The following is a 10,674-nucleotide window of genomic DNA, read 5'->3' as shown; positions in this document are numbered from 1 at the left end:
CATTGGGTCCACAAAAGTTCTGTTGAGCTGTCAAGACTGTGGGAATCAAAGTAATGACAAAACCAATCATAAAAGGCAAACTTGCTAAAGCAATACAAATTACATTATTCATGATTGTAGCATACCTTAAGGGATGATTAATTGCTAAATCTCTGTCAAAGGCCATGACTGCAAGCATATAACATTCTGTTATTCCAAGTGCGCCAAAGACATATAACTGCACAAAACAGTTCATAAAGGAGATCCTTCTGTCGTCCACAATCAAACTGGCAAGGAGTTTTGGAATTGTGTCAGACACAAAGGAGATTTCCAACGCTGCAAATACACTAATGAAAAAATACATTGGAGAGTGGAGTGAAGGCCCTTTTTTAACAAGGATTATAACAGCAACGTTACCCATGATGGTTATCAAATACATAATTAACACAAGAACAAAAAGTATGATTTGGAGCTTCTGGAAATTGTTAAATGATAATAAAATAAAGTATTTCACCGTTGTTTTGTTTGATAGTCCCATTGTGCATAACATCAAATTCTAACAAAGATCAAATTAATAATAGATAGTTAAAAGTAACATTTGTAAACACTACAATCATTTAAAAAAATAATTATAACTTCTTATATAACAAAGTGGAGAGGAACTTTTTCTAGATGTGGAAACATGACCTTATTTTCATAAATGTATCAAATCAATAATGTAAATTATTTGTTTTATTTATCTTTCTATGGTAGTCTATCTAATCAATGTTGATATGGATTATACAGCAAAGCAGAAAAACACAGTTTCAGGCACTTTTACAGTAAACAGTTGCAAAATGGCTTGTGTAGCAATATATCATATTTTTTTCAATAGTGGATTAACTCTTTATGCTTTGTACATAAAGGTGTGATGACCAGGATTTGATAAAGAATGGGTACTACATTATAAAGGTAAATAGAGAGTTGTTCTGCAGCATTTCATCTGCCTGTGTGATCTAGAAACCACATTACTTTACAGAATAAGAAAGAGATCAGGGGTAGACTACATTATTTTACAGCTGCTCTACATTTATGTCAGTCCGTCTCTTAGGGACCTTTTCCACTACCTGCTATCTGCTTCAAAAAGTGGATCCCAGCCATTTTGGCGATCGCTGCAGCACTGCATTTTACATATAAATTGCGGTGCTCATATTCCACTCACGCACTTTGTTTGTTCCCTGAACTCCCAATTCTCGGAGTGATTGCGCTACATTCCGGCGCAAATGCAGCTAGTGTGAATTGATGCTTGCACAATCACAACACAGCGCAGTCGCGCTTAGGTGACCACTTTGCTGTGGAAAAGAGCCCTCACTGTCTCGTCCTCATTTTTGAACTCTTAACTCTCCTAATGAGGGAACCTTGGTGGTTTTGGAGGGTTGGCTTAACTTGAGAATGCTGTAGCATTTTTGGGAGAATTAAGATCCTCCATTTTATTTGTCAGTGTTTGTTGCTGTGTGTAATGTGTTGCTGCAAGTGCAAGCTTTAAGTGCAAAGGTTTATATTGATTTGCATTTGATTTGGCCACATCCCCTTGCACCTCCCTTTTCCCTTATATGGATTGTGTAGGATAAGCACAGCTTCTGGACTGGATGGTGTGTCATTGATCTGCCTGTGAAAACCTGTGTGAACCCGCTGGATCCCATTCTCACCTCCATATACAACATATCCCTAACAGAAGGCAAAGTACCTTCCAAAACCTTCCAAAAAAGCCAAGAAATTGACTTCTAGAAACCAAAGCTACTACTATACCGATGATTTAATAATGTATGTAATAGGGAGCATACAGAAGAACTGATCATCTCCTCTTGAGACCATTGCAACATTGATGTTAAAAGGCACTGGACATAGAGAGAGTACGAAAAATTAAACAGGAGTGTCTAAAAAAAACAGCAGTATGTTTGGTGTCTTTTTAAAAATACATTTCACTTTTCTGTGTGGACATTCCATGTGCAAGTCCCAGTCTGCTACCAGTACCCAATAAAAGGCAAGAGTTGAGCCAGAAGAGGTATTGTGAGCTATGATGTTGTGGATCTATGAATGTGGAGATGCCAACTGCAGTCAATCCCTAAATGCACATAGGTCATTTCTTATCATTCCTCTTATGATTTACAGAATGTGTGTAATATTGTGCAAAGAAATTTCAGATAACACATTTGATCATCTAGAACTCACAGCTTTGTGTCAATGGCAGATATACAGTAATTTCGAATTTACTTGTTATTAAGAAAATGCTAGAGTCTCCTCAATGAATTGTTCTTTGAATCCCCAGTTTAAAAAAAAAAAAAAAGCGTTCCATATTGCCCTAATTGGAAACAAAAACAAATTAAAAAACAAGTTAATTAATATAAATATTGACTTACACTGTGGAGAATAATGTCCATAAAAGATTGTTATTCCAAAAATTGCAAAATATAAAATAAGTGTATAGATTTACATATATTATATTTCTCCCAGGGTAAAAAGCAATGTGAATTACTGTTTTCTTACGTCACTTTCTCTTACATTAAGTAGTAGACAGATCTGAAAGGTTTTGGACCTCGGCTGAGAGGGGAGCAGGGGTTGAAGAGGAGCCATTGAAGAAGGTCATAAAGGAAAGTTTTGGCAAACTAAACTGTTCACTACAACATAACAGACTCCAATTTAACTGATGAGTAGTGGTGTAATGTAATAACTGTAATAGTAGTACAGAGGGGCCAACAGGGTAAAAACAATATTTCTTTAAAATGGATAAAATGAAGTAGGTAGCGGTGGACTTACCCCTCCAAAACAGACACAAAAAATTGCCATTTTAAGCAAAAATCTGTTTATTTACATACGCCGAACAAGGTGCAACACGTTTCGCGGGTACATCCCACTTCCTCAGGCAATAAATAGGAGCATATCACCAATGTGGTCCGGTATGTAGCCTGACGGTCTGGTACATAGCCTGGCAGTCCGGTACGTAGACAGAGGCGCCTCATGAAAATAAACTGATTTTTGCTTAAAACTGTATTTTTTTGTGTCTGTTTTGGAGGGGTAAGTCCACTGCTACCTACTTCATTTTATCCATTTTAAAGAAATATAGTTTTTACCCTGTTGGCGCCTCTGTACTACTGTTGCAGTTGTTTCCACTCCTGGTGGAGGGGAATTCTTCCTTTTTCCCGATCTACAGAAAGCGATTTTTTAATCCTGAGTGGGGACAGGTCTAATCTCCTCACCTGCCTTTATAGTGGTTACCTGGATGGTAACCTTTGTTTGTGAGTATAACCTTCCTATACTTACCTTTCATACCCAATTTACAGTACATACTACACTATACTGGGCTCTTGGTGTCTTCCCTTATAATGTAATAACTGTGTTCTTGGGACTGGATCCAATGTACAATATTACTTAAAAATATTTTGAGATTTTAGGGACTTTAAAGCTGATGACCAGGATTTTCTTTTAGCCACCTCCTAACCATACTTACTAATTTCTCAGTTACTTTCCTATGTTGACAGCATACATGCAATTCCTGCTGGGATAGCAATGCCTTTTGGTGGTAGACTACTGCATTCCTGCTATAACATGCCTCCTATAGTACATTGTCAGATGGGGTCATTGCACTCATGCCTCTCAACTCTTTTCTTTTGGTTTATTGACTGTTAATTGAGCTATAAAAGTGCAGATTTGACCAATAAAACCAAGATCAAGAAGAGCCCTAGGAATGAATGCTTAATATCCCATTGCCCTGCTGCTGTGTGTATGTGTATACAGGATCTTCTCAAAAAATTAGCATATTGTGATAAAGTTCATTATTTTCTGTAATGTACTGATAAACATTAGACTTTCATATATTTTAGATTCAAATACACACAACTGAAGTAGTTCAAGTCAGGCGCTTCTGCCACTGTTTCTGGTTCAAAAGTGGGTTAATGCTTCCATCTGCTGAAAAGCTTTATGGAGATGAAGATTTCATTTTTCAGCACGACCTGGCACCTGCTCACAGTGCCAAAACCACTGGTAAATGGTTTACTGACCATGGTATTACTGTGCTCAATTGGCCTGCCAACTCTCCTGACCTGAACCCCATAGAGAATCTGTGGGATATTGTGAAGAGAAAGTTGAGAGACGCAAGACCCAACACTCTGGATGAGGTTAAGGCAGCTACCAAAGCATCCTGGGCCTCCATAACACCTGAGCAGTGCCACAGGCTGATTGCCTCCATGCCAAGCCGCATTGAAGCAGTAATTTCTGCAAAAGGATTCCTGACCAAGTATTGAGTGCATAACTGAACATAATTATTTGAAGGTTGACTTTTTTTGTTTTAAAAATACTTTTCTTTTATTGGTCGGATGAAATATGCTAATTTTTTGAGATAGGAATTTTGGGTTTTCATGAGCTGTATGCCAAAATCATCAATATTAAAACAATAAAAGGCTTGAACTACTTCAGTTGTGTGTATTTGAATCTAAAATATATGAAAGTCTAATGTTTATCAGTACATTACAGAAAATAATGAACTTTATCACAATATGCTAATTTTTTGAGAAGATCCTGTATACACATACACACAGCAGCAGGGCAATGGGATATTAAGCATTCATTCCTAGGGCTCTTCTTGATCTTGGTTTTATTGGTCAAATCTGCACTTTGTCCAGGGGTGCAGCTAAGGTTTCTGTGGCTACGAGCGGCCCATAAATTGCCCCCCCCCCCCCCCCCCCAAGAATGAAGCGCCGCAGTGAAAAAATGGGCATGGCCATGACATGAGGTGGCTGGAGCCACAAGCATTATGCTATCATGTCAATATGGACCAAAAATCTCTGATTTCTTTTGTCCCTGTCCTGTCACCTCTATTCCCCTCTGTTACCTCTGTGTCTCTTGTCCCCCTGTGTTATTTCTATTCCCATGTCTCTTTTCTCCCCCTTATGTTAAATGCCCTTTCTTAGATGGGAAATGTGTGAAACCCTCACCCAAAGAAAAAAAAATTGGGTTGAAGATTCAAGTGTAAACAGGATTTGAAGTGAATGAATACATGAATTCATTTAAAGTGAACCTGAAGTAAAAATAAACTAAGATAATTAATTGTATGAGTTGTACTGATGATAAATAAGTCTCATATTTTCATGTTCATGAAATAACTTCATTTTTAAGATTGCATCAGACTGTCACTGCTGCTGTTTAGTATCCACACTCTGCTTTGTTTAGCTGAAAGGGGTATAGAACTAATGACTCTTATACTGGGAATACACGGGTCGATCCGGCGGCCGATTAGCCGCCGGATCGACCCCAGCCGTGTCCCCGCTCATCCGCGCGTGCGCGCGGATCGATTACAGTTCATCCCCGCTGGTGCTTCCTTATCAGCGCTCGATTCCCTGCCATTGTCCGCCGGCGGGGATCGAGCAGGCGGGGGTCGAGCGGCTTGATCGGGCCAGCTGAATATTATCAGCTGGCCGGATCAGCTGGTCGATACACGGTACAGAAACGTACAGTGTATCCCCAGCATTAGACCTGTCCTGCAGTAAAACCTCATTAGAATCCTTATCTCACTGTTTTTCATCTGGCTACTACAGCCAGATCAGGAAACCAGACAAATTTCCACAAGCTGTGCAAGCTCTTTTGCATAGATAACAACTTATGTTTTTTTAACTATTGCTCTGTTGGAAAACAGAAAGGGACTTCAGAGAATTTCTTATTAGGGCAGGTATTATATATACCTATGTTTATCTCATCATGTCACAAGTCACTTCAGGTACACTTTAACAGCAGATAGGTGTGTGTGAGTGTGTATGCTTACTATAAGTTTCACTGGCAACTAGAACTTACTGCCGCTTTTCCTAAATACTAAAAAGCTGCAACATCAAATATGAAGCAAACACGCTTATTGAAATAAACATAAAATATGCACAATACTATAAAATGATCAGCAAAATAATGAAGGTCCTATACACACACGCACACACATACTGAAGATAGTAAAGAAGTAGTGAACCTCATCAATTGTTGTTCTATAAAAGAGCGCTATTGCAACAAATTGTGAAATATAAAATACATACATATAATATGTACATTTGTTTTGGAGTAAAATGCATTATAAATTACTTTTCTACCATGTCTTATAGTATGTAGTAAATACCTGACAGGTTTTAGACTAATCCTTCTTCTCATGGGGGAATCTCAGCATCTCCTGGGTTCTTTGCAAAAGCACTCTGTGGAAAGGATCTACACTACTTGCTTGCACACTCTTCTGGGAGAGTAGCTTTTGCAACTGCTGTTCAGTAAGTGTTTTTGAAAAAAGAGAACCCTGAGAATTTCCCATGAAACGGACTAACCAAAATCTGTCAGATTTATTAGATTTATACTACATTCTGTAAGAGAAAAAAAGTAAATGTTTTGTGCATTTTACTTTGGGACAAATGTACATCTCCTAGAAATGTATTTTAAATTCAACCCCTTTTTATTGTACCTTTAATTGGTATTTTTTTAATTACACTATATTTTTCCTTTGATTTTGTGATGAAAAAGATGGAATAATATTTGACTAATGTTTAAAAAGCACAGTACTAATTTTCAGAACTCAGCCATTCGAACAGGGGTTATGTACCATCTGGCAATAACTTTGTATTGTAAAATCTGCAGTTTTTATTCATACATTTCTATATATTTTGGACTATGTGGTCGCACTTTTTTTAAACCTGATAAGTGCCTAGCTCTAATTTCCACCTATTGCGCCATGGTGGTGTAACCTCTATAGATAACCTGCACATGAAATTGTATCTCTGGCAAAGTAGTGTGTGTGTGTGGGGGGGGGGAGGGGGGGTAATCTTTTATTTAGATATACAAAAAGTGCTTATTTTAGAAAATTGAGGCAAAACCATAAAAGAAAAAAAAAAAAAAAAAAAAACGCTGATGGATTTTTGCATGTGTATAAAAGAGATTTAAGATTTATAAATAGTACATTTACAGGTTACTGGAAAGTAACAGAATTACTTACCGAGCAGTTTCCTTAAAGAATTGCATGTTGGTATAAATGAAAGGTTTGATATAGCTCATTCACTTTATTAGTCCTTCACAAGCAGAAGGATTCATTCTTACTGTAGGCCTGTTTTATGATACATTTCAGGAAAACACACAGGAATAAATACTCTGAAGGACCAGTTATCCGAGTTGCAATTATCCTTCACAGATTTCTCCAGACACTACACTAACACTACAGAATTGTGTGGAGTTCCTTGCTAAGTAATCAAGAATTCAATACCAGACAACAAACATAATAATAAAAAATACAAGGATAATTTGTACTATTGGAAATAAGATAAAAATCTAGACCAGAGGCTCCAATAAAAGGATAATAAATATATATATATATATATATATATATATATATATATATATATATATATATATATATATATATATATATATATATATATATATATATACAGTGGGTTGCAAAAGTATTCGGCCCCCTTGAAGTTTTCCACATTTTGTCACATTACTGCCACAAACTTGCATCAATTTTATTGGAATTCCACGTCAAAGACCAATACAAAGTGGTGTACATGTAAGAAGTGGATCGAAAATCATACATCATTCCAAACATTTTTTTGCAAATAAATAACTGCAAAGTGATGTGTGCGTAATTATTTGGCCCCCTGAGTCAATACTTTGTAGAATTTTGCTGCAATTACAGCTGCCAGTCTTTTAGGGTATGTCTCTACCAGCTTTGCACATCTAGAGACTGAAATCCTTGCCCATTCTTCTTTGCAAAACAGCTCCAGCTCAGTCAGATTAGATGGACAGCGTTTGTGAACAGCAGTTTTCAGATCTTGCCACAGATTCTCGATTGGATTTAGATCTGGACTTTGACTGGGCCATTCTAACACATAGATATGTTTTGTTTTAAACCATTCCATTGTTGCCATGGCTTTATATTTAGGGTCATTGTCCTGCTGGAAGGTGAACCTCCGCCCCAGTCTCAAGTCTTTTGCAGTCTCCAAGAGGTTTTCTTCCAAGTTTGCCCTGTATTTGGCTCCATCCATCTTCCCATCAACTCTGACCAGCTTCCCTGTCCCTGCTGAAGAGATGCACCCCCCGAGCATGATGCTGCCACCACCATATTTGACAGTGGGGGTGGTGTGTTCAGAGTGATGTGCAGTGTTAGTTTTCCGCCACATATAGCGTTTTGCATTTTGGCCAAAAAGTTCCATTTTGATCTCATCTGACCAGAGCACCTTCTTCCACATGGTTGCTGTGTCCCTCACATGGCTTGTGGCAAACTGCAAACGGGACTTCTTATGCTTTCTGTTAACAATGCTTTTCTTCTTGCCACTCTTCCATAAAGGCCAACTTTATACAGTGCATGACTAATAGTTGTCCTATGGACAGAGTCTCCCACCTGAGCTGTAGATCTCTGCAGGTCGTCCAGAGTCACCATGGGCCTCTTGACTGCATTTCTGATCAGCACTCTCCTTGTTCGGCCTGTGAGTTTAGGTGGATGGCCTTGCCTTGGTAGGTTTACAGTTGTGCCATACTCCTTCCATTTCTGAATGATCGCTTGAACAGTGCTCCGTGGGATGTTCAAGGCTTTGGAAATCTTTTTGTAGCCTAAGACTGCTTTAAATGTCTCAATAACTTTATCCCTGACCTGTCTGGTGTGATCTTTGGACTTCACTGTGTTGTTGCTCCCAATATTCTCTTAGACAACCTCTGAGGCCCTCCCGGAGCAGCTGTATTTGTACTGACATTAGATTACACACAGGTGCACTCTATTTAGTCATTAGCACTCATCAGGCAATGTCTATAGGCAACTGACTGCACTCAGATCAAAGGGGGCCGAATAATTATGCACACACCACTTTGCAGTTATTTATTTGTAAATAATATTTGGAATCATGTATGATTTTCGTTCCACTTCTCACATGTACACCACTTTGTGTTGGTCTTTCATGTGGAATTCCAATAAAATTGATTCATGTTTGTGGCAGTAATATGACAAAATGTGGAAACCGTCAAGGGGGCCGGATACTTTTGCAACCCACTGTGTATATATATATATTCATATATATATATATACATATATATATATATATATATATATATAGTAAAACTCGGACGTGTGTGTATGTGCCGCCATCACTCGAAAACACCTTGAAAACACCTTGACTGATTTCAACGAAACTTGGTATACAGATCCCTTACTACCTGGGATGATATGTTCTGGGGATCTCACATCCCCCCTGCACACCTGGACAGAACCGCTAACACCCAGAACAACAATCAGATTTCACCCATTTATGTCAATGGAAAAAATGTAAAAGGCTGCCATTCTCACAGTAATAAAGCCAGAGTCCCCAAACTTGGTACAGTTGGTCACTAGGTGATTGCGGTTGCAAAGTCAGGGAACGTGGGCGGAGCATAAAACAGTCAATCAAATTTCAGCCGTTCATTTTAAATGGGAAAATGTAAACTACAGCCATTCTTACATTATTAATGGCTTCTCAGTCTTGGCACAGTTGGTCATTGGGGGACTGGGATTAATTTTCAGGCAAGTGGGTGGAGTCTATAATAGCCAATCAAAATTCACCTATTGATTTTAAAAGGGAATATTCCAATTGCTGTCATTCTTACACTGTCGGTCATTGTGACTGGGATTCAAATTCACCAAGGGGAGAGGAGTCACAAACACTAACAGCCAACCACATTTCTCTGATTGATAAACTGTTTCCATTCTCACATTATTGATGCAAAGGACCCAAAAGCTCACAAACTTGGTCATTGAGTGACTGTGTGTGAAGGTTAGAAAAAGTGGGTGGAGCCAACAACAACCAACTTTTTTACATGGGAAAATATAAACTGCAGCCATTCTTACACTGTTAATGTCAGGGTTATCAATCTTGGCACATTTGTCATTGGGTGACCAGGATTGATTTTCAGGCAAGTGGGTGGAGCCTACAAAAGCCAATCAAAATTCACCTATTGATTTTCCAGGGGAATATTTAAACTGCTGCCATTCTTACACTGTTAATGGCAGAGGTCTTAAACCTGGTACAGTCGGTCATTGGGTGACTGTGGTTCAAATTCAGAAAAGGGGAAGAGCCACAAACAGCCAATAAGATTTGTTTCATTTTAATGGAAACATTTACATTTTTGATGCCAGCCAAGGACCTCAAGGCTCATAAACTTGGTCATTGAGTGACTGTGTGTCAAGGTTAGAAAAAGTGGGTGGACCCAACAACAACCAACTTTTTTACATGGAAAAATGTAAACTGTAAACATGGTAAAATGTAAACTGCAAAAAGACAAGTGAGGATGGACACCTCGAATTTATGAGCTCAATAGTAATCAATTAAAATGATTCTGGGTGCTGCTTCATAAATAACAATGAACCATATATATTCAATGAGATACGCACACCATGCAATTTTGGTTGCAAAAAGGGAGTATATTGTACAAAAGATATAACACGGACTACACAATCAGTCAGATGGACTATACAATAAAAATCATGTATAAAATACAATATAAGGTACAGGTACATAAATACAACAATAAAAATAGAAAAAAACGAGAGCCCAATATGGTGTAGTATGTTAAAGACAATTGGTAAGTGGTTTAGTGAGAGAATTTATACTCACAAACATGGGTTACCATTCAGGCAACCACTCAATAGGCAGGTGAGGAGATTAGACCCGTCCT

Source organism: Hyperolius riggenbachi, chromosome 9 (genome assembly GCF_040937935.1).
Source record: "Hyperolius riggenbachi isolate aHypRig1 chromosome 9, aHypRig1.pri, whole genome shotgun sequence".
NCBI classification, from domain to species: domain Eukaryota; kingdom Metazoa; phylum Chordata; class Amphibia; order Anura; family Hyperoliidae; genus Hyperolius; species Hyperolius riggenbachi.
The sequence above is the reverse complement of the archived record's forward strand: the minus strand, read 5'-3'. Positions refer to the sequence as shown.